Below are 21,866 nucleotides of genomic sequence, written 5' to 3'. Positions count from 1 at the left end.
CTTTTCATCATCATTTAAACTACCATAGTTTGAAACTAACGTTTTACATTTATCAATGAGTAACTTTCTATGCTCATTGTATGTTGGACAATGTAGAATATCATGTTTTTCAGACTCGACAACATCAGTCCAGAAGGGGCATACCCTTTCTATTTCTGGAATATTCTGATAACGACCTGTGTCAATACTCAGGGATGCAACCCCGCATTTTAACTTAGCTAGAGCAGATCTATGTGGAAAAGAAAAACTCAATTTACAATACAGTTCAGTTTCATATGAGTGCTTATACAATTTATATGTTCTAAGTTTTCTAAAATGTATGTTGGTTTGAAAATTTAATTTAATCTTGATACTGCCATTACATAACCGTTTTGGTATGAAAACACACTTAATTGTATATGCATTCAATTATATACAAAGTCGTTCTTTAAACATTATGCAAATACTGAATACAAAACTTTTATCAGTTTCCATCAATTCTGATTTTTTAATTCACTCATTTAAATAGTGACAGTTTTGTCCAAAATCTCGAGTCAGTTTATAAGTATGCTCAACATGTTATGCACATATAAACTGGAATTTAACAAAAAGAAAACAATACGCGCCTCTTTAGTTATATGGCCATTGAAAATTTCAATCAATGAGTGTTGATAACATCAAATATGGAATCAGAAATTGTGCACCCTGTCATGATTTGAAATATTAAAACCGTTGAGGCGTAAAAAACTAATTGTATGTTTCCACTCCTCCGATCAACCCTGTTTGTTTCTCTCGATCCCTACACACTTTTGCCGTTGTGTGGTTTATTCTTCGCTATTTCCTAAAAATGAGTTTAATAAATTTGATACAACATAGTCACGAGTTTGATATTTCCTTGTGTTGATTTGGATTTATATGGCTATAATTGTGTAAAAATGCTATGTTCTTGTGTCTCGATATTTGCATATTTTGGTACGCAGGAATATTTTTGTCATTTAATTTATGGACGAGATATTTTCTGGCGCGGAGATCAGGAAGTCGTTTTTTAAGCCAAGCCTATTTTGTTTAGGGTAACGTCCCCAAATCTACTAGGTCGGGATTTGTTTTTCAAATACAAGGTAATAGTCATGAAGGTATTTCTTGTGCATATGATACGTTTTTTTGCAAAATATCTTCCATATATTGCTGTTGTTTAGAAATGGAGATTTGTTTTGTCAAATATTGATGTCAGACATTTTTTAACCCAATCGTACTTTATCACAAACATGGCCTATAAAACTAATGAAATGACATATTTTGTAACCTAAAAATGTAGATATTTAGAAATATTTCAAGACAGTGCCCTCCGTCTGTTGCTTTTACAACAATTAATTTTATGAAAAAGAGTATAATCATTAATATAATATGACTTTGACCGCTCTATGTACATCAGCCAGTCCGGATGGCATCGCATTTGATTTTCTTTATATGAAAACACCTAAACTGTGTGGCATGCTCGCATTTCGTTCTAACGATATTAATAATTGACATTGTAAATCAAAAAGTTTTGGTACTGTAGTGACCCTAATGATTACATGTTGATTTGCTGCTTATATATTGAAAAGAAAATTACCTCGCAACAAAGTCTGAATTGGAAAGCGCATTGTCGATTGGGTAGCGGTATTTCCAGAACCAATCAAATACGGCGTTTCAAACGAAGCGTTCATCCGCGTTTATTTCCCGTTCAAGTCCCTTTTACGCGATGGAAAAAAAGAATACGCGGACTTATTAGGTAGGGTCGGGTTACCCGAAACTTTTTTTTTCATCTTACGCCTAATACAAACTGATAACTGAGAATATAAACGAGCTGTTTGTAAAAGCCATACAAGAAATGTATTGTTCTGTCAAAGCATATGTACGATATAAAACAAACATGTCTCCATTCTTTACGTCAAATATCGGGGACGAAAATAAAATCAAATCGGGGACATTATATCCCCTTGTTTAAGGCCGACAGCACATTCAAAGTAATCAGACACCGAGCTACATTTTTTTACACATAAATTTACATTGGAGTACATATTCTAAGCAATTTGAGCGTTTTCCCATCAACTTCTACTCCAATAAACTTTAACCAGAGGCTTTTAAACTAACACTAAAAAAGCACGTTCCATATCAATAAAGGCATAATACAATCGTTGTTTATCATTTAACTGTGTTTGCACAAAAACAAAACAAAAGAGCATCTGTAGTATACCGACCCCTACGAAACCCAAATTGAGAACCGCTCTGTGTGTTAATAGCATTTGAGTATAACCAAATAAGCTATCCCATTATGATATAACCGGTCTCAGGTCCAGCAAATTCAGATTAAAGTCATGTTTAATATTCCACTATTGCGCTGAAGAAGTCTTTTGCATCCAAAATGACAAATAATCGTATGCGGCACTATTTTCACAGATGTATAAATGGCGATACAACGGCGACACCTTTTTATCAAATTTTAACGATATCAATCGTTTTGAATCTGGCTGAATTATCATTAAATTGTCAAGTTTCGTTCATGTTATTTAAAAAGAATTCTGTCCTTTATAAAAAAAGAGCAAACCTTGTTCTTAAGAGAGTGTTTTATGTGCCATAAATGTAACTATGTATACAGTCGCCGAGTTAAAGTTGATTTTTGTGTAACTGTATTTTAATCGAATTTGCTACAAACACATATATTTGCGGATGAACCTGTTTGCGAAAACTGTATTCAACATGTTGTAACACAATAAACAATGTGAGAAACTCTACTGTGTTAGGTTTAATTTGTTTCCGTCGGTAATAATTTCTCTGGCATTGCGAATAAATCCCGGTTAAATACTGTTCTTTGACAATTTATGGCTACATTATCAGACTGGGTTATCAGCAATCCTTGGATGCTTGTTTACTTTGAATCAACGTTTTCTAAGCAAGGCTTCCTTGGGGATTTATTTTAGGAAACAAACTCGACCAAAGTCAACAAAGATTCAAGAAACACGTCGTATATCAATTTAAACTAAAGCATAAAGCAGAAATTAACCAATGCTATATATACCTAGAAAACCTGGAAATACATAATAACAAGCATCCTGCTCACATATAGACAAAGTAACCTGCTCACATATAGACAAAGCAACCAGCTCACATATAGACAAAGCAACCTGCTCACATATAGACAAAGCAACCTGCTCACATATAGACAAAGCAACCTGCTCACATATGGACAAAGCAAACGGCTCACATTGAGCCATAGCAAACGGCTCACATATAGACAAAGCAACCTGCTCACATATAGACAAAGCAACCTGCTCACATATAGACAAAGCAACCTGCTCACATATAGACAAAGCAACCTGCTCACATATAGACAAAGCAAACGGCTCACATTGAGCCATAGCAACCTGCTCACATATAGACATAGCAACCTGCTCACATAAAGACATAGCAAACTGCTCACATATAGACATAGCAACCTGCTCACATATAGACATAGCAACCTGCTAACATATAGACATAGCAAACTGTTCACATATAGACATACCAACCTGCTCACATATAGACATAGCAAACTGTTCACATATAGACATAGCAACCTGCTCACGTACAGACATAACAACCTGCTCACATATAGATATAGCAAACTGCTCACATATATACATAGCAACCTGCTCACATATAGACATAGCAACCTGCTCACATATAGACATAGCAACCTGCTCACATTGAGACATAGCAACCTGCTCACATAGAGACATAGCAACCTGCTCACATATAGACATAGCAACCTGCTCACATATAGACATAGCAACCTGCTCACAAAGAGACATAGCAACTTGCTCACATAGAGACATAGCAACCTGCTCACAAAGAGACATATCAACCTGCATACATTGAGACATAGCAACCTGCTCACATAGAGACATAGCAACCTGCTCACATATAGACATAGCAACCTGCTCACATATAGACATAGCAACCTGCTCACATATAGACATATCAACCTGCTCACATATAGACATAGCAACCTGCTCACATATAGACATAGCAACCTGCTCACAAAGAGACATAGCAACCTGCTCACATAGAGACATAGCAACCTGCTCACATATAGATATAGCAACCTGCTCACATAGATACATAGCAACCTGCTCACAAAGAGACATAGCAACCTGCTCACATAGAGACATAGCAACCAGCTCACATAGAGACATATCACCCTGCTCACATAGAGACATAGAAACCTGCTCACATAGATACATAGCAACCTGCTCACATAGAGAAATAGCAACCTGCTCACATAGAGACATATCAACCTGCTCACATAGAGACATAGCAACCTGCTGACATAGAGACACAGCAACCTGCTCACATATAGACATAGCAACCCGCTCACATATAGACATAGCAAACGGCTCACATGGATACACAGCAAACTGCTTACACAGAGACATATAGGAAAAAGGCGATGTGCTGCATATGTTCCTGACCCAAGCAAAATGTACAATGACATGAAAATACACATGTAAGCTAATGCTATTTAAAATACGTTTAATTATATTTGCAAACCTTAATTTCGTGTCCGCACTTATTTGTAGGTCATTGCCAGTCGAGGATTTGTCGGAATTTTCTGTAGCTCAATTTCATGTAGACCGAATCTCACGTTGGTGACGGTCATATATTTTGTAGAACGTAAATTTATAATAATTAATTGAGATTGATTTTGAGGGCTGAAGACCCCTGCATGTAGAATGAATGTGTACGTGAAACTTGGACAATTCGTACCATGGAAGTTTCGTGCCCAGATATTTTGGACGCTTAGTACAAATCGAACCAATAGCAAAGGCTAATAAATCAAAAACATATAAACGGATAATTTTTAATGAGAGTGGATTGCATTATGGTGTATACTTTTTTATATAGACTAGTGTTAGTGATATTAAAGAAATAAATACGCATTTGATCACTAATGTAGATCTCAGTGTTCAAACGCTTTTTTAGAAATAATGTGGCAATTCAAACGTTCAGATAATGGGTTTTAAAGTGAAATTTAAACTTTTAACAGCAGCCTAACTCCGCCGCTGATAACATTCTTAAAGAGTGTATACAATTCATAAAACAAATGACAAAATTTTGTGCTGACAATAATTTGATTTTGAGCTGAAAAAAGTCTACAGTTAGAACGAAGTCGTACGCGAAACTTGGATATTTCGTAACATGAAGGTCTCGGACCCACATAAAATTTAGACGTTTCGAGCCAATCATATCAATACATTTAGAACAATATTCCTTAGTACATATAAAGGAACATTTCATAACCTCTGACAGTGTTCCCCATACTATAAACATATTTCATTTGTCTCCCCAGGTAACATGACAAAGTACAGTGTCATTTTTTCAACCGTTCCCTCTATACCTTTCAGTACTTTTTGTAAAACAGTAAATTCATCCCAATTAAAACCATAATAAATGACATGTTCATACAAATCCGCGACTTTTCACAATAAACATACACTGATCTAATGGAAGAGCAGATTGGTGGTTTAACTTTCGCGCCAAAATAGCACGTGACAACACAGTGACCTTGTCGAAAGGAGTGGACTTAGTGAGTCACCAAATAAACTAACTTTCAAATTTGGCGATCCACCATCATAGAACACTAATATATACTTAACGGATGAACTGTTTAGTCTCATCGGTATTTTAAAAAATAAAATTTGCTTGATATTGTGCGTATGAAGATGCATATTTTTTTTAATTTTACTTCTGATCACCAGTGGAATAATATGTACGTGAAGTTAGCGGCCTAGCGGCCCAGCGGCCTAACGGCGTAAAGTTAGCGGCCTAGCGGCGTGAAGTTATCGGCCTAGCGGCCTAACGGCGTGAAGTTAGCGGCCAAGCGGCGTGAAGTTAGCGGCCTAGCGGCGTGAAGTTAGCGGCCTAGCGGCCTAACGGCGTGAAGTTATCGGCCTAGCGGCCTAGCGGCGTGAAGTTAGCGGCCTAGCGGCGTGAAGTTGGCGGCCTAGCGGCCTAGCACCCTAGCGGCCTAAAATGGTTTCCTATTTCAAAGCATGTATACATGCATTTTCTTCTAAAACAATGACATATTAACTGTTTTTATGCACCAATTAACACTCTGGAGCGATTAGCGATTAGCAACAGTTTTTTTCATAAACACCGATAAAGCAGTCAGCTATTTCAAAGCATTAAACATGCCTGTTCTTCTAAAACAATGATATATTTACTGTTTTTATGCACAAATTATCACTCTGAAGCGTTTTCAACTTTTTTTCAAAAAAGTCGATCAAGCACTTTAGCGGCCTAGCGGCGTGAAGTTAGCGGCCTGGCGGACTAGCTAGCGGCCTAGTGGCCTTAAATGGTTTCCTATTTCAAAGCATGTATACATGCATTTTCTTCTAAAACAATGACATATTAACTGTTTTTATGCACCAATTAACAATTTGAAGCGATTAGCGATTATCAACAGGTTTTTTTTCAAAAACACAGATAAAGCAGTCAGCTATTTCAAAGCATTAAACATGCCTGTTCTTCTAAAACAATGCTATATTTACTGTTTTTATGCACAAATTATCACTCTGAAACGTTTTTCAACTTTTTTTCAAAATAGTCGATCGAGCACTTCAGCGGCCTAGCGGCCTAGCGGCTAAAAGTTAGCGGCCTGGCGGCCCAGCGGCCTACCGGCCTAAAATGTTTTCCTATTTCAAAGCACGTATACATGCATTTTATTCTAAAACAATGACATTTAACTGTTTGAATGCACAAATTCACACGCTAATTGTGTAAACATCCAAGTTGTCACACGGGCTTATATGCGTTAGCATTATTTGATTGTTTCATCCGTGTATAACCAAGTGTTATGCGAAAAAAAAGCTTTGTTTTTCCATTTATGGTTTTTATTTTAATAATTATTCCAACAGAAAGCACTAGCGATGGTGTAATTATGATTTAAAAGAAGCGTTAATGTGTTGACATGAATAAGATCATCACGCGATATCATGACAAGTGTGCGTTCTGGTGTTTGCTTTCAAAAGCAATACATTTTCTACTTTTCCTAAAATAAATATCAAATCCAATCAATTAGACTTTACCAGAGAGCGTAGAGATAACAGACGTTGAAAGGCGAACACATCGTTTCAATGATTCAGCGAGTCTTCAAGAAATGTGAATGTTAACTACATTTTGTTTATATAGATACTTGCAAAACACAAGAGCTTTGATCGGAGCCGGTTCATTTGTCCTTCTTAGCAAATGTTCTTGTACTTGAACGTATCTGTAGGGGAACAGCTGTTGGTGGATCATTGCTGTTTGTAGTTGTTTCAAGGTGTAACAAATCACTGTAAAATCATGTCTGTCGAATCCATGGAATATCATTCGCGAAACAGGGTGTAACAAAAATGCATTAAAACAATTCCGTTCGTCGCGAAGTTTTGGCATGGAAGGAAATATTGCATGCTGATAACACACAATTTTGCATTGCTGTGCGTATAACGTATTTAGTTGTATTAATACATTAGTTATATCACTATGTTCATTTGGCTTTACTTGAATGTCGCATTTCCACATGAGAGTATATATTTCTCTGCTTGTATTTTGACCAATGGCTCCAGAATTGCCCTTTAGGCATTTTTTTCTCGTAAAACAAATCAACGTCACATATTTCATACAATGTATGAAACTTATCAGAGGAAGGAATGCAATAATTGATCAGTATATAGATGGACCCAATTGTTAACCAAAAAATGGTTGAATAAGAAAAAATGTGTTTTGTGTAATTTTCAGACACTTGTTTCAATTTCTTGAGCGCCGAAAGATGGCATTTGTTTGACCTCAGGCGACTTCTTCGTCTGGCTGTTTCATATTTCAGTTGAAAAATGTGTTTATCCTTTGTTTTGAAAAGCTAGGTTGAACGCAAGTTAACAGGTAATATAACTACAGCGAGTTCTGACTCGGTTTCCAGTGATCGTGCTTAGGTGCTTACACTGATAGTATTTTGATAGTTGTGTACTGTGTGTGGTCTTATGGCGCTGTGTGTTAATGCCAAGAGTATCCTACGTCTATGAATAAACTCGACGACCAGTCTATAATATAATGGTTCATGTCACCTCGTATTAGATTCATACAACACGCCTCACTATGATTGGTCTGGTAAGGCGTTAAACAAGAAAGACCATTGATGCAAAGCATCAAAGGGCGCCGTTTAATAGTTTATGCATTTGTTATGTTGAAAAACAAGGAATGTCAAGGCCAACAAGCACATTACAATGCATCGAACCGCATCCATGAAATTCTCAAAATATTTGTAGTATTCTGCTTAACATCATAGGGTAAAGCATTGAAATTGAAGAGTTTCAAGTTGAACAGTTCATTAGGGTTGTGGTACATTAATGAACACGACAGATTTAGGGTGCTTGTGCACTGTACTTTTTGTCATTGCCACCTATCCATATACCAAGTTTTATTTCAATACCATGAGTATTTTGAAAGTAATGCTCTGGTCAAGAAAAAGAGGCAAAGGGCAATAATTCTGTAATTAGCTGAAATACAGCTATAGTCATTGTGCACTGCACTTCCTCTTGTTGCGCTTTACCATTGAATGATGTTTAATGAAATTCCAAAAAGTAGTTTTCTTGTTATGCTACGGACAGGAAAAGGAACAAAGGGAATAACTCTTGCAATTCGCTGAAATAGAGTTATTGTTCTTGTACACTGCAGTTCTAATCATTTAGGGGGAGGGGGCAAAGTCACCATGCTGGAATGACAACTTGAAGGGAAGAATAAGTTTCCTGATTATATGGGGAATTCATCATGAAGAAGTGACATGAAATAAAAAATTTGTAGTACTTTAATAAACATTATCATTTCGTATGAAAGTTACAAACATAAATAGAACATAATTATTGAACTGTTATATAAAAAGAGAACATTGGTTTACTAGATGAAATGCATTTATAACATAACATGCCTTGTTTTTAGCTGTTTAATAATACTAAAATGTATGAAATTGGACAAATTGCATAAAACACTGGTCAATGGAGCTATAATGTTAACTTCTCCATTTAAATGGTAAAGAAGAGTTGAAAATGGATGTTTTTAGTTGATAGTGATATTAACACAAAAAAGCATGTGTCTTATAGGACAATGGCATTTTTTTCAAATATGATAAAAATAATGCATACAAACTGAATATGTATCAGACTATGCATGAAAGAAATAATACTGTTTCTATTTTTCACAAAGGTTTTGAAATACAACAATGCACATATAAGCATAAATAGGCCAAATATGCACTAAATAATAGTAAACAATGTGTGAAAGTGATACTGAACACTTAAAATAATTTCTTTGTGCATTAAATGAATATATACCAGAAAAGCAATACTAAATCAAGTCCAAAATGTATAATAACATGAAGAACACCCCTTTATGAATATCTTCATAACAAATCAGAGCACATGTAAACAATAATCATTTATATAATTAGTATCAAATGTGTCAACTTTAAAGTGTGTTTTCATTTGCATTAAAAAATATATACCAGAAAAGCAATTATAAAAATCCTTAAATGTATAAGAAACTGAAGACAACAAAGAATAACACCCATTTATGAATATCTCCAAAACAAATCAGAGGTCACCTAAATAATAATCATTCATACAATTAGTATCAAATGTGTCTAGTTTTTGTGTGTCTGTTCATTATCTTTCAATGAGCATCTTTAAACTGAAACTCTTATTTGAAATCAATACATATAACAGGGCTTCCATTAAGAATTTGAAACTGGAAGTATAAACTTCCTGTCCATCAATTTTGGAAGTTTTACACTGAAATGTGAAAGTTAAAATCTCCCGAATACAATATCTTTTTCCACTATTTTTCAATTAGAATGTTAAAAATCAAGTAATTTGTAACTTTAACTTGCCAAATTCAAAGACTTATATTATAATAAATCATTTTATCTTAAGACTGATTGAAATAGTGACCATAAAAGTAATATTGACACAAGGTTTGAATATTTTGAACTTCCAGGCTTTCTACTTTGGTGGTTTTCTTCAAAATTATGGAAGTTTTTGTACTTCCTAGAAATCAATTTTGAAAGTTTTAACCCATTTCTAAGGAGTAATATACTTTCAAACTTCCTTTAATGGAAGCCCTGCATATAATTGTATTTATAACACACATCAAATTGACTAATAAAACAACAACTACTTACTAAATAATGCATTTACTGAAATATTGTTTACTGATTTATAACAAGCTTGTGACCCTGTTTATAATAGCAGAAAGCATGACAAATATTAAATGATTGGTGATTGCTAAAAGATTTACTGTGGTCTACTATAGTATCACAAGGCAGAAATACCATGTTTTATGTTCATTCTTATTAGCCAATTGAACTCAAAATCCTTTATTAGAAACATTGTTGTTGACATCTATCAACCCATTTTGAAAAATCAAAACAATGATATTAATTGTGATAACTCTAATGTTTGGGAGTAAGAGTGCATCTTTAAAAATAGTGTGTGTTTTTTTCACTTTATATGAAATGTGTACCAATTCAATTTGACAAATGAGACAAAAAAATTTAAGTAAGGAAATAGAAGTAGCGATTGTACATAATACAAAACAAAACAAAAAATGACAAAGCTCAATATAACAGGAAATCTATATGAAAACAAAAATCATTAAAGGCCATAATTATTTAAACTGAATTAAGGTATTTAAGTAATACACACTTTAATAAAAGCTTTCACCGACAACATAATTATCAAGGTACACTATGGGACTTTTATCCATATTTTGAAGATATTTTACCGTGAATTAAATTTTTTATTTAAGTTTCATTACACCCAACCCCAAACTCCAAGGGCTACAAAGAGCGACAAGTAAATATTTTGTCTATATTTGATTTTTGTTTCACATTATCAGAGCTTATGAAATAAACACAACAGTTTCTGGTGAAATAAACTTCAGTAAACAGAAAACATAAGTTCAACCGAACAGCATTATTGATACACATGCAAAATAATCATTTTGATTGATCTTGTGAGTCTTCTGAGCAGAGCAGTATTTCGATGTTTGAAAATATAAAGCAGTTTTATAAATTCATAAAAAATAATTACTAATAAGACAACCTGCTGAAATCATTTTAAATATTTTCTATGATGTATAATGAACAATTTAAAAGACAATTTATGATAGTTTACCGTTCAATTTTGAAGAAAATATACATAATGTCATGTAACCAGACATTTTTATAGCTAATAAAATGCTTAAAAATTAACCCTTTTCTTGTAAAAAATGATAAAGCTTTATTGGACTTATTCATAAACTGTAATCATTCAAATAATTGAATTTTACGTATGATACTAACTCAGAATTCAGATTTAAAAACAATGAATGTACTTTCAAATTTTAATATATGTAAAGAAACAAGAACACTATGTACATGTAGGCGGTAATGCCCCTCCAAAAATGTCAGAGTGAAAGGTCTCAACTAATTTGTCTTTTTAATATTATAACATGTAAACAGTCTCTGTAGGTAATCGATGTTTATTTGTTTTATTTTGTCAATGGTATTCTTACATTTAGAATTTTTTCACAATAAGTCTTCACTCTTCAACATTTGAAATTTGGTCTGTTCCCATGCGTTTGTACTTGTAGTGTGTGTGCACAGATGATAATTACTCAATGCTGAGTCAATGCTGATTTGGTTTTTATGCCCCTACAGGTTCTTTACCCATCTAGAATGTTTAGTGCTGTAAAGGAAAAAAATGTACTTTAAAAGCCTTTCTAACTTATTAGTATAGATAATAATACTGCCATACCTATACAAAATAAAATATAAACAGTTTAATATTTATCGACATTATTTAAAAAAACAAAACAAGCTGATACATACATGTAGATAATATATAAAGAAAATTACTAAATTTATCAATAAAATTCATCATCATCATCATCATCATCATCATCATCATCATCATCATCATCATCATCATCACCACCACCACCACTACTTGATTATTGAATACATTGAGTTTATAAAACAACAAACACCAACTCAAATATGTTTTATATGAAATAATCACATCATCTCTATCAGATGTGACTGCCTTGTGGATGACATGGATGTCAAATCTGTCTCAATGATCCAACATAATATTTAATGCAGGCTGGAATTCATCATAACCCCAATTTGTTGACTTAGTAATATTCAGTCATTTTCCTACCTGGGAGAAATTAGACTTCTGATTATCTACAACTGTGAAAGACAAATGCACATGTATCAATTATACATTCTGCACTAATATCTGTTTTAGGCAAGAGTAAGTTGGTAAGCACAAATGTGAAGTTGTTGTGCATATGGTTGATAATGATTAACAACAGTACGGGGTTTTAACAAGACCTACACCAAGCAAATGAATGTCGCTAGTGTCAAAGCTGTCGTGGCTTCCAGCCCTAAACCATGTACGTCTTTTCTTACAGGTTTATTTTGATAATATGCAGTTTGTAAACAAATAATGGATATGTTCATGTATATAATAATGGTATGTTAAAAATAGGTCACATACCAAAACACATCATTTTTAAACAAACTTTTAAGTCTAATATTTTTCTAAGATAAAACAACCAAATAAAAGATTACATACTCATATCATATACATAAATAATGTGCATAAGAACATTTAAAAATATGAAACATGTACATAATGCACCAGTCAATTGTAACCATGGCCCCCTAGGTCCAGGGTTATGCCGGGGATAGCCGGGGAAACGGGCTGTGTTTTTACCTTTCAGGTAGTTCTGGCTTCCATAACTTTAATGTTGATATTAATTTTTTAATGTGTTCACGTTCTGGCTTCCATAACTTTAATGTTGATATTAATTTTTTGATGTTTACAACACATTAAAGTTATGGCGTAACCCCCATAGTAAAGTCAACCAGAATCAATTGAGTGTGATGATGCAATGCAATCACATGACCATGATGACGTCGATGGATTCTATTTATAGCCATTAGTTGAATCCAATTGCAGTAAGGCTGTAAATACCTTTTGATAAGTAAAAACAATTTATTTATTCCAAATTTGTTATTAGTTATTTATTAATTATTCGAAATAGAAAAAAATAACAGCAAAATAAACACTAGGTCACATGTGTATTTTCTGAAAATCTTGGTGTCACGTGATTAAATTTAAACACAACTATGACCTAGATAAGGAATGCTTGTAATAGCATTTATTAAACTGCTAAATCAACTATCTTTAAAGCGTTTTTTTGGTTTTGAAAATGAGTTTGTGAACTACATTTTACTTCATTAACCTAAGGATACAGCTGTTTTGTCTGTACAATGCATACAAGTGAAATAACAGCGTGACATAAAAATGTCACGAATTCTGGTAGGGTTTGGATACGGCGTTCTCTTCAGCGAACACATCCAAAAAGGTTATATATAACGTGTTCGCTGAAGTTCTTTAGCTACCTTTCAGGTGGCCCTGCAGTGCCGGGTGAATGCAGTGGTTTTGGCTTCGAGCAAAATATAGCGGGGAATATGCCTTACCTAGGCTCCCTGGGGTGCGGGGCATATGGCAGGGATTTGACCATCAGTTCATCCTCGCAGGACGAGGATTTAACCTGGGGTTGGCTGGACCGAAAGTCAAAGTCCCGGCTATTCCTGACCGGGGGGGGGGGGGCGTGGTTACAATTGACTGGTGCATAAGTAGATGTAACATGTATATTTATAATAATATATAATTATAGTACATGTATGTAAAAAACACGCTGTCTTAACATTTAGCAAATAAAAATGGTTTACGAATTCCAAAGATAAATTAAAAAACAAACATTTGTGAACACATCAACGTACAAAACTACTCAAAGATACTTACATACATAGCCCTTTGATACGAATATCCCAGTTCCATGCAGATTGTTGACATTCGTTTTTTTTCGACAGAAAAACTTCTCTTACGCGTATAATTCACTTTAAACCATGTTTTACTGTAATGACTCAAATTGTTAGGTATATCGTAATCAACTGTCAGTGTGCACTTTTAGTGTTTACTTATTTTAAACGTATATTCATGATAAAATCATCACCCGAGTTTCCAACTACTACGATGTAGAAATTCCATTATTGACCTATGAATAGCAGGGAAATACCTTCTGGCTCTAAAAATAGCAACATCCGGTATGTGTTACAACTCGGGGACAATCGTAATAAAATTTTACTAATGTCACCTTCAACACATTAACAAATAAAGTTAGGTGAACATTTAATTTCAATATCGATTAGATTAAAGAAAAAAGATACGTCATGGTTTATCAATGCAGTAAACATAACAAAACAACATAAAACATAATTATTTCCATTCACATAATTACCAGTCCACACATTTTACATTTCCGGCTCATGATATTTCAGATATTTCAGGTAACCAATCGGAAAACGTAAACGAATCGGGAACAGTTATTAAACTTATTTGTCGTTCTTCAGAAATAATGTTTTGAAGATAAATTGAAGACTATCTATTCAACCATGAAAAGCATTTCTAACACCCATGCAATCGCCACCCATTTGCATTTTTTAATCATTATAAAATAACAGTAAAACCCAACTGTCAACCAACTTAAAAACCGCACCTACCACTAACTAAAATAAATTCCCATTTCATAATAGGTGCGCACTGAAGTGCGGCGCCAATAACTTTGAAAATAGGTGTTTCAGCAGGCAAATTGATCCTAACTATCTAAATAATTTTAGAAAATAAAACAAATAAAGATTTTCTTTAGAAAAGTACAGAAGTTCTGTCCTAGGGTTATATCTTTAAAAATTGTAAATAATGGTATGCGACAATAGTTTCACACCCCGACATACTATTCCTATCCATTCCATAATTGCCATGATCAATACGCTCACTTTTCCCTATTTTCACTATTGCCATAGCTTCGGTATGTCAGCGTAAAAAAACAACTTAAAACGGTTTTTTTGGCTTTAACTCAAAAATTAAAACCCTTTCAAAACATTCAAATGATACTTGTAATACTTGCAATACATCTACATGATCTTGCGAGGGACAATACACCCGTAACTCTGGCTTAATCATCCTTTTCAATTACAAAAGTTTATTTAAAAAAAAAACACAACAAACAAGCGTTGATTTTCGCCTCGATGCGCTCTTGCGTGACAAACCATAGAGAAATTTTGCATTCAATACAACTATTAAAAGGTAGGCTTGGTAAGCACTGCATTAGACACCGCCTTAGACTTACATAATTTTCTTCATGTTCAATAGGAGTCCTTCTTCAAATTTTAAATATTTTGTTGTTCAATTTTATACTACCGTTTTATGAACGTATATGTGTAAAATTATCAGTCGAAATATGAAGATTGATGATGATAACATGCAAGGTAGAATTCTAATCATTGCTGTCCAGTTTCTTTCTCTGCACATTTATTGATAATAGTATATAGATCCCATAGTTGGCCAGTGGTACATTGATTGTTACTATTTGCGGTTGTTTCTGACGTAATTAACAAAGGTCTGGAGTCTGACTCAAAGTCTGTGAACTTAAGATGTAAGACAAACAGACGTCTTTGGGTTATTTTAAGACATTTGGTATATAGATCTGTGTATTCTTGTAAACGTGCTATGGCTGCACGAACATCATGTTGGTTATTGGTGTTAGCATAATGTTGATGTAATTGTCTAGCGGTGAAAGAACTGTACTGGTCGATTGAATATCGTAAACTTCAAATCAACCAATGAAAACACAATATAAAGAAGGATATTTTCCAACGACGTCATTCTGACGTCAGCCGAAATTCCAAACTATCAATTGACTGGAAAACACTGTAATGCGTCTGGTTCGTATATCAATGACATTTTATTCACTTATGCTTTAAAGAAAGATTTTGATCTGACTCGTTGCTACACCATCCTTTCCATCAACTCAATGAGACAATGACAATAAGTACCATGGAACAATGAGAACTGAAACCGAAAGTAAGGTGTTACTAGGTATGAACGCAGCTGGGCTGGTTAAAGTGTGTATAGTCCGAACAGTTTATTATTTCATTAATGAATTATTAAAAATGGCGCTTCATTTCATTAAAAAAAAAACTTGCTGTAATTATTTTTCACCAATTCTGTAAATAGAACGACCCGACCGTAACTGGAAACAGTTTATCAAATGACTTCTCAATAACGCGGAAAAAATCAATTGCTTCAAATTACTTTTAATCATTAATTTGAAACGCTAAAGACAACAATCCATCAAATTTATCATAAATTTACCTTTTCCAGCAGATTGATTGAAGTTTTTCGTGGCATGCTGACACAATACAAACAATCACAAGATAAACAAATTTCAATTAACCGTATTGTTCTGTGATGATCCGCGATCCGAACATATCCGAAGATGTTGCGTTCATCGGAAAATAATGGAAAATGCCATAAGGCAGTTCATTTAAGGAATGAGGTAAATATATGTTTGTGGGAGATCCGCAACAGGGCAATATGTGGGAAACCTATGCACTTATTAAGGAATTATGCAAAGTGGTTGGAAAAATACAATTATCATAAGAAAAGGTTATTTCAAACTTTAAACGTGTTAGTTCGTAAAGCAAGATTTCAAATAATTCTTCATCATATCTTTAATCAAGGAAGCGATTTATCTTCCCAACACCTTTTTGAATAGTCCCTGACGAATTTGGTTTTCATGCACCGATGAGCCTGAATGGAACAAGTAGTCCATGTACAAACTCAAGTTTTGTTAACGACAAAGTAATTTACATATTATTTTTCATTTTACATAGTACAAAGGTTTGCTTTTGGTGTATTCCTTTTCAAATCTATACATAACGCAGATATACAATTGTGTCAATAGTGTAGTATGTAAATGAATGTAAAAACAGTTTACATTCACCTCCACATTTCTTTGTGAGTTGGTTTAAATAATATATATTGTACATTAAGCAAGACATAACTTATACACATAAGTAAGTATTGAGGAGATAGCTTAGAGCTAATATTTATACCTCTCTCCTTAACTCTTTGTGAGTTGAAAGCGTCTTTGAATATCTCTCTACAAACCGGATCAATCTAAAGTTAATTAAACGGTTTGAATTGGCGTGAGTCTTATTTTCCAATCTCAAATGCAAACACTGATGAGTATTGACATTATCAACTTGTGATTTGAGAAGTACAAACATAATGAGTAAAAATAGCATTCAGTTTTAAAGACTCTTCCTCTTACATTTCCCTTTTACGAAGCCACACCTGGTGAGCTACATGTACGTGTAAACGTCTCTTTCATATTATATACGTTTTTAATTGACAACGTTACGTGCAATTGCACGTTTGCTTTGCGTTATTTAAACTATCGAAGCAGAACAATATAATACATCATGGAAGAGCTCATTTATAAGCTCTTTTAGGATAGCTTTTGTAAAGAAATTATACTAAAAAAAGAAAACATTAGGCGTTAGTAATTACGCAAACAAATAATACACGCACCTGTATTTGCATCCAGTTAAGGGGCCTTCTGCCGTCAATTCCAACACTTCTCTTCAACTTAACTATTAACTTCGTGTTCTTCAGAGTTCTGTTGGTGATGAGAGAGTGGAGATGGAGATGAACCACCTGCGCTTCAACATATACAAGACATCCCTCGGCACGAGATTGGAAAATAAGCAACACTCACTGTAACAAGCACAACGCCGAAGAAACTGCTACCATTCTCCGATCCATAAACCAATGCAACGCATTACCCCATAAATATTTACAAAGATATTGAAGCTTAGATTGGAATCAATACTATGAAAATCAATTAGCTTTCAGTGGCCGTAGAATCACCTGCACTATGAATTGGTATATATTAAATCTCAATGAATATCTTAAAGTGCATACTTATTGTAGTTGTAGTAGTTTCATGCTTGTCTGAACAAGTGTACGTAAGTCGTAAGCCATTCGGTTATTAATATAATGAGAGCCTATTAGCGACAATGTAAAAGGAAACGAATATTTAGTATTCGTAAACACGCAAAAAGACATCGACTTTCTAAAGGGCGACTAACACAAAAATGCTTTATTAAGCTCCGTTCGGCATGAAATACGAAAACGGCTTAAATCGTTAAAACGAGTTTTTAAAGGCGTTGCGAGTTCCAATGCAAAAAGACGTCAAATTACGAATTTAAGACAGCATAATTATGCAATCATGCATCGTGTAACTTTTGGCTCTACCATCGGGTTTTGAAAGGCCATATTACGAGTTTCTAAGTTTGCGAAAAAGGGCGTTAACGCGTTTCTGCGAGTTTGAAAAGACGCTATAACGGGGAAGGATTTTTACGAGAAAAAGGTATTCTTACAAGTTCCAAAAGGGCATAATTGTTACGAGTTTCAAAAAAACGTAATATTATAGCGCGAACCTGATAAAGGCACTATAAAGAGTTTAAAACGCGTTTCTTCGAGTTTCTAAAAGCGTCATTACTAGTTTCCAAGGGCCACCTCTGAATTTCAACAAAACGTAATTATGAGAAACAAGACATTTAAACGAGCGGTTGAGCTCATTTTTTCAGACGTCATAACGAGTTTCAAAGAAACCATATTGCGTGTTTTAAAAATACGTAAAATTGCGAGTTTTAAAACACGTTTTTAGGAGTCTACAGAAAGCGTCAAGGCGTTTTAAAAATCAAAAGCTATAGATTGATTCCGTTTTAACATTACCATAACGTATTTTGGGGTAAGTGTAATTAATATTACTCCATAGTTTGCATACACATTTTTTGAACAACAGTTGCCTACTTTGTAGCATTTCAACGAGTCATACTATTATTTCTCATTTTGTATCATTCTTTTAAAACAAGTCATTTGAATATATTAGTATTTTTTTCTATTTAAATGATAAGAGGAGAACGTTTTTAACACGATTGATGTTAGCGGCATTCACCTTGCACCTCAGTTTCATATCCAAGCTGAAATACATGTCATGCTTGCCTTGGCATTGTATTTGGGACAGAGGAGAAGAAGACGTGATCGATGGTGGATCCGCCCCTGGCTAACAGACGACATGAGGCTTCAGTATAGACAGTACAATACATTGATACAGGATTTCCGAGACATAGATGTCACCTCCTTCAAAAAGTAATTGAAAGATCCCGCCAACAATGTTTGGCGGCATTCTCCAGCATCTGACGCATTGCATTCAGAAAAGAGACTATAAGTATCATACGGGCATTTTATCTTCGCCCGTGGGCAAGATAAGAATTTCTAGCATGGCTAAATTAATGGATCTACTTATCTGAGGTGGGAGAAACCAGGTTCCGTAACACACTTCCTGCTGATCTCAATATTGCGATGACGCTGAGGTACATGACACCTGGACATACGTACGCCTTATTGGCGCATGACACCTGGACATACGTACGCCTTATTGGCGCATGACACCTGGACATACGTACGCCTTATTTGCGCATGACACCTGGACATACGTACGCCTTATTGGCGCATGACACCTGGACATACGTACGCCTTGTTGGCGCATGACTTACATGACACCTGGACATACGTACGCCTTGTTGGCGCATGACTTACATGACACCTGGACATACGTACGCCTTGTTGGCGCATGACTTACATGACACCTGGACATACGTACGCCTTGTTGGCGCATGACTTACATGACACCTGGACATACGTACGCCTTGTTGGCGCATGACTTACATGACACCTGGACATACGTACGCCTTGTTGGCGCATGACTTACATGACACCTGGACATACGTACGCCTTGTTGGCGCATGACTTACATGACACCTGGACATACGTACGCCTTGTTGGCGCATGACTTACATGACACCTGGACATACGTACGCCTTGTTGGCGCATGACTTACATGACACCTGGACATACGTACGCCTTGTTGGCGCATGACTTACATGACACCTGGACATACGTACGCCTTGTTGGCGCATGACTTACATGACACCTGGACAAACGTACGCCTTGTTGGCGCATGACTTACATGACACCTGGACATACGTACGCCTTGTTGGCGCATGACTTACATGACACCTGGACATACGTACGCCTTATTGGCGCATGACTTCCCTGCTACTGTGTAGCAAACACTCGACACTAATTTAGCTAAAATAGGTGTAAGAACGGTATATTTTGACCATAAACACAGTTTGAAGACATTCAGTTGTCTATTTTCACTTTGTTAGCAAACACTCTTACATTCAAGAGCGTTTCTGTAAATATCTCTTATTACATAGGTTAAAACCCCGAGAGGAGCTAACACTTCTGACCTTCTGGTTCGCGTATTTATACAACAATAAACACTGTAATGTAAATCTACTTACCAGGTCAGAACATCCTTCGAAAATAAAAAAAAACAACCTTTGTTCCGCATTGAACATGTCCTTCACTTAAAATCCGCAGAAATAATTAATGGAAATTACAGGCATTTAGTGCGATTCAGTTTGATGGAAACCATATATGTCAGATAAAAAATATTTAGACAAGCGCCCCACGAGTATCCCAGGTCGTGACGACGTCATAAATAAACGTCGTCAGGGTTTCGACGTGGGATTTTGGTCGAACACCTCATGATCTGATTCCCACTTTGAAAGACACCGTACCGACGTCGGGTGTTTGCTGGGTTTCTCCCTTCTATAACGTTAAATCATGGATCCACCCCTGTACTTGGTTAATTTATGGTGTCTTTCTTTAGAAACTGTATTAAGCTTTTTTATGTACTTGCTTTTTTATGTACTTGTTTCAAATTTATGCTTTAGGAATGCTGTTTTGAAGAAAGTTAAAGATATGTGTTTTACAAATTTAAATTCATCCAATGCCTTACATAAATTATATGTAATCAACAATCTATTTGTTCAATTTTTTCAGAGTGTCCGGGGAGCGTCTAGTCCTGTAATCAATGTTTTTAGCCAAACATTTTAATACTGTCTTCGGTGTGTGTATCATTTAGAGTCAAAGAGCGGGTGCGAGGGGTTTTACGGTCTCTGCCCGAGCATATTGTTTGCATTATAGCATAACCCGGGACCGGTTCAGAATATCACATTAGAGAAGGCGTAACTTAGGGACGTACGTTACCATTTTCCTTGCGCCCCTTTAATTAACCGAAATTTATTTGGTTAAGTGTTGGCATGGGGTTGTGACCCCACTTTTTTCCCGTAAAGTTTAAACGGAGGTATTTAGAAACCAAAAGAAAGGATCTTCTCATCAATGTATATAAGGCCACAGATAATAAACAAGAAAAAAGTTGATGTATCGTATCAAGTCGGCGCAATGAAATTGGAAGAAAAACATGCATGCAGATAACCAAAAAATGGTTATTATTTCAATGATAATATTCTGTTTTATGTTGGGTGTACATATGCTCGAATGACATTATGGTTAATAATATTGTTACAATAGTTTAAGCCCGGAATTATAGATATTCTGTCTTTTTCCCCCAAGCTAATCCTCCGGTTTAAACTAAATTATAACAAAAATATACATTCGTTTCTTCGGATGAAATAGAGTCAATGGTCTAATACATAGATTTCAATAGCATGAAGTTCACCTTTTATTTGTACCGGCTTGTTATGTAAATTCCTTGCTTTATATTTTGTATAAGTTTTTGTTACACATTTCACTCATATGAGTATATAGAACGGGGATAAAAATACTATACATCAAAGGGGAATTATCTGGAGTTCATTCTTTCGAATGACATTTTCCAAACAAACAATTAAGCTCAAGGTTAATTTTTCAAAACTCGGGCATTTTTGCTGTCACCAAGGGAGATTACTGCGTAGGAGGTTTACAAACATAAAGGATATTTTAATAGTACCGTGTAAC

The 21,866-nt window shown here is 34.9% G+C and overlaps 1 protein-coding gene across 2 annotated transcripts in view; it reads right to left on the bottom strand.

Annotated features, from left to right (window-relative positions):
* Positions 1 to 17,935, bottom strand: part of LOC128228362 (cAMP-dependent protein kinase type II regulatory subunit-like) — an 87,342-nt gene extending 69,407 nt beyond the window's left edge. The window contains exon 1 of one of the 2 annotated variants that reach the window (XM_052939646.1): positions 17,520 to 17,935. The gene's annotated coding sequence lies outside the window, so the exon portion shown is untranslated. Of the gene's footprint in view, positions 1 to 16,298; positions 16,516 to 17,519 lie in introns of those variants that run through there. The other variant, XM_052939647.1, reaches the window with a different exon arrangement.
* Between the last annotated feature and the right edge of the window lie 3,931 nt (positions 17,936 to 21,866).

This window comes from Mya arenaria, chromosome 3 (genome assembly GCF_026914265.1).
Source record: "Mya arenaria isolate MELC-2E11 chromosome 3, ASM2691426v1".
NCBI classification, from domain to species: domain Eukaryota; kingdom Metazoa; phylum Mollusca; class Bivalvia; order Myida; family Myidae; genus Mya; species Mya arenaria.
This window is presented reverse-complemented; position numbering and strand designations above follow the sequence as displayed.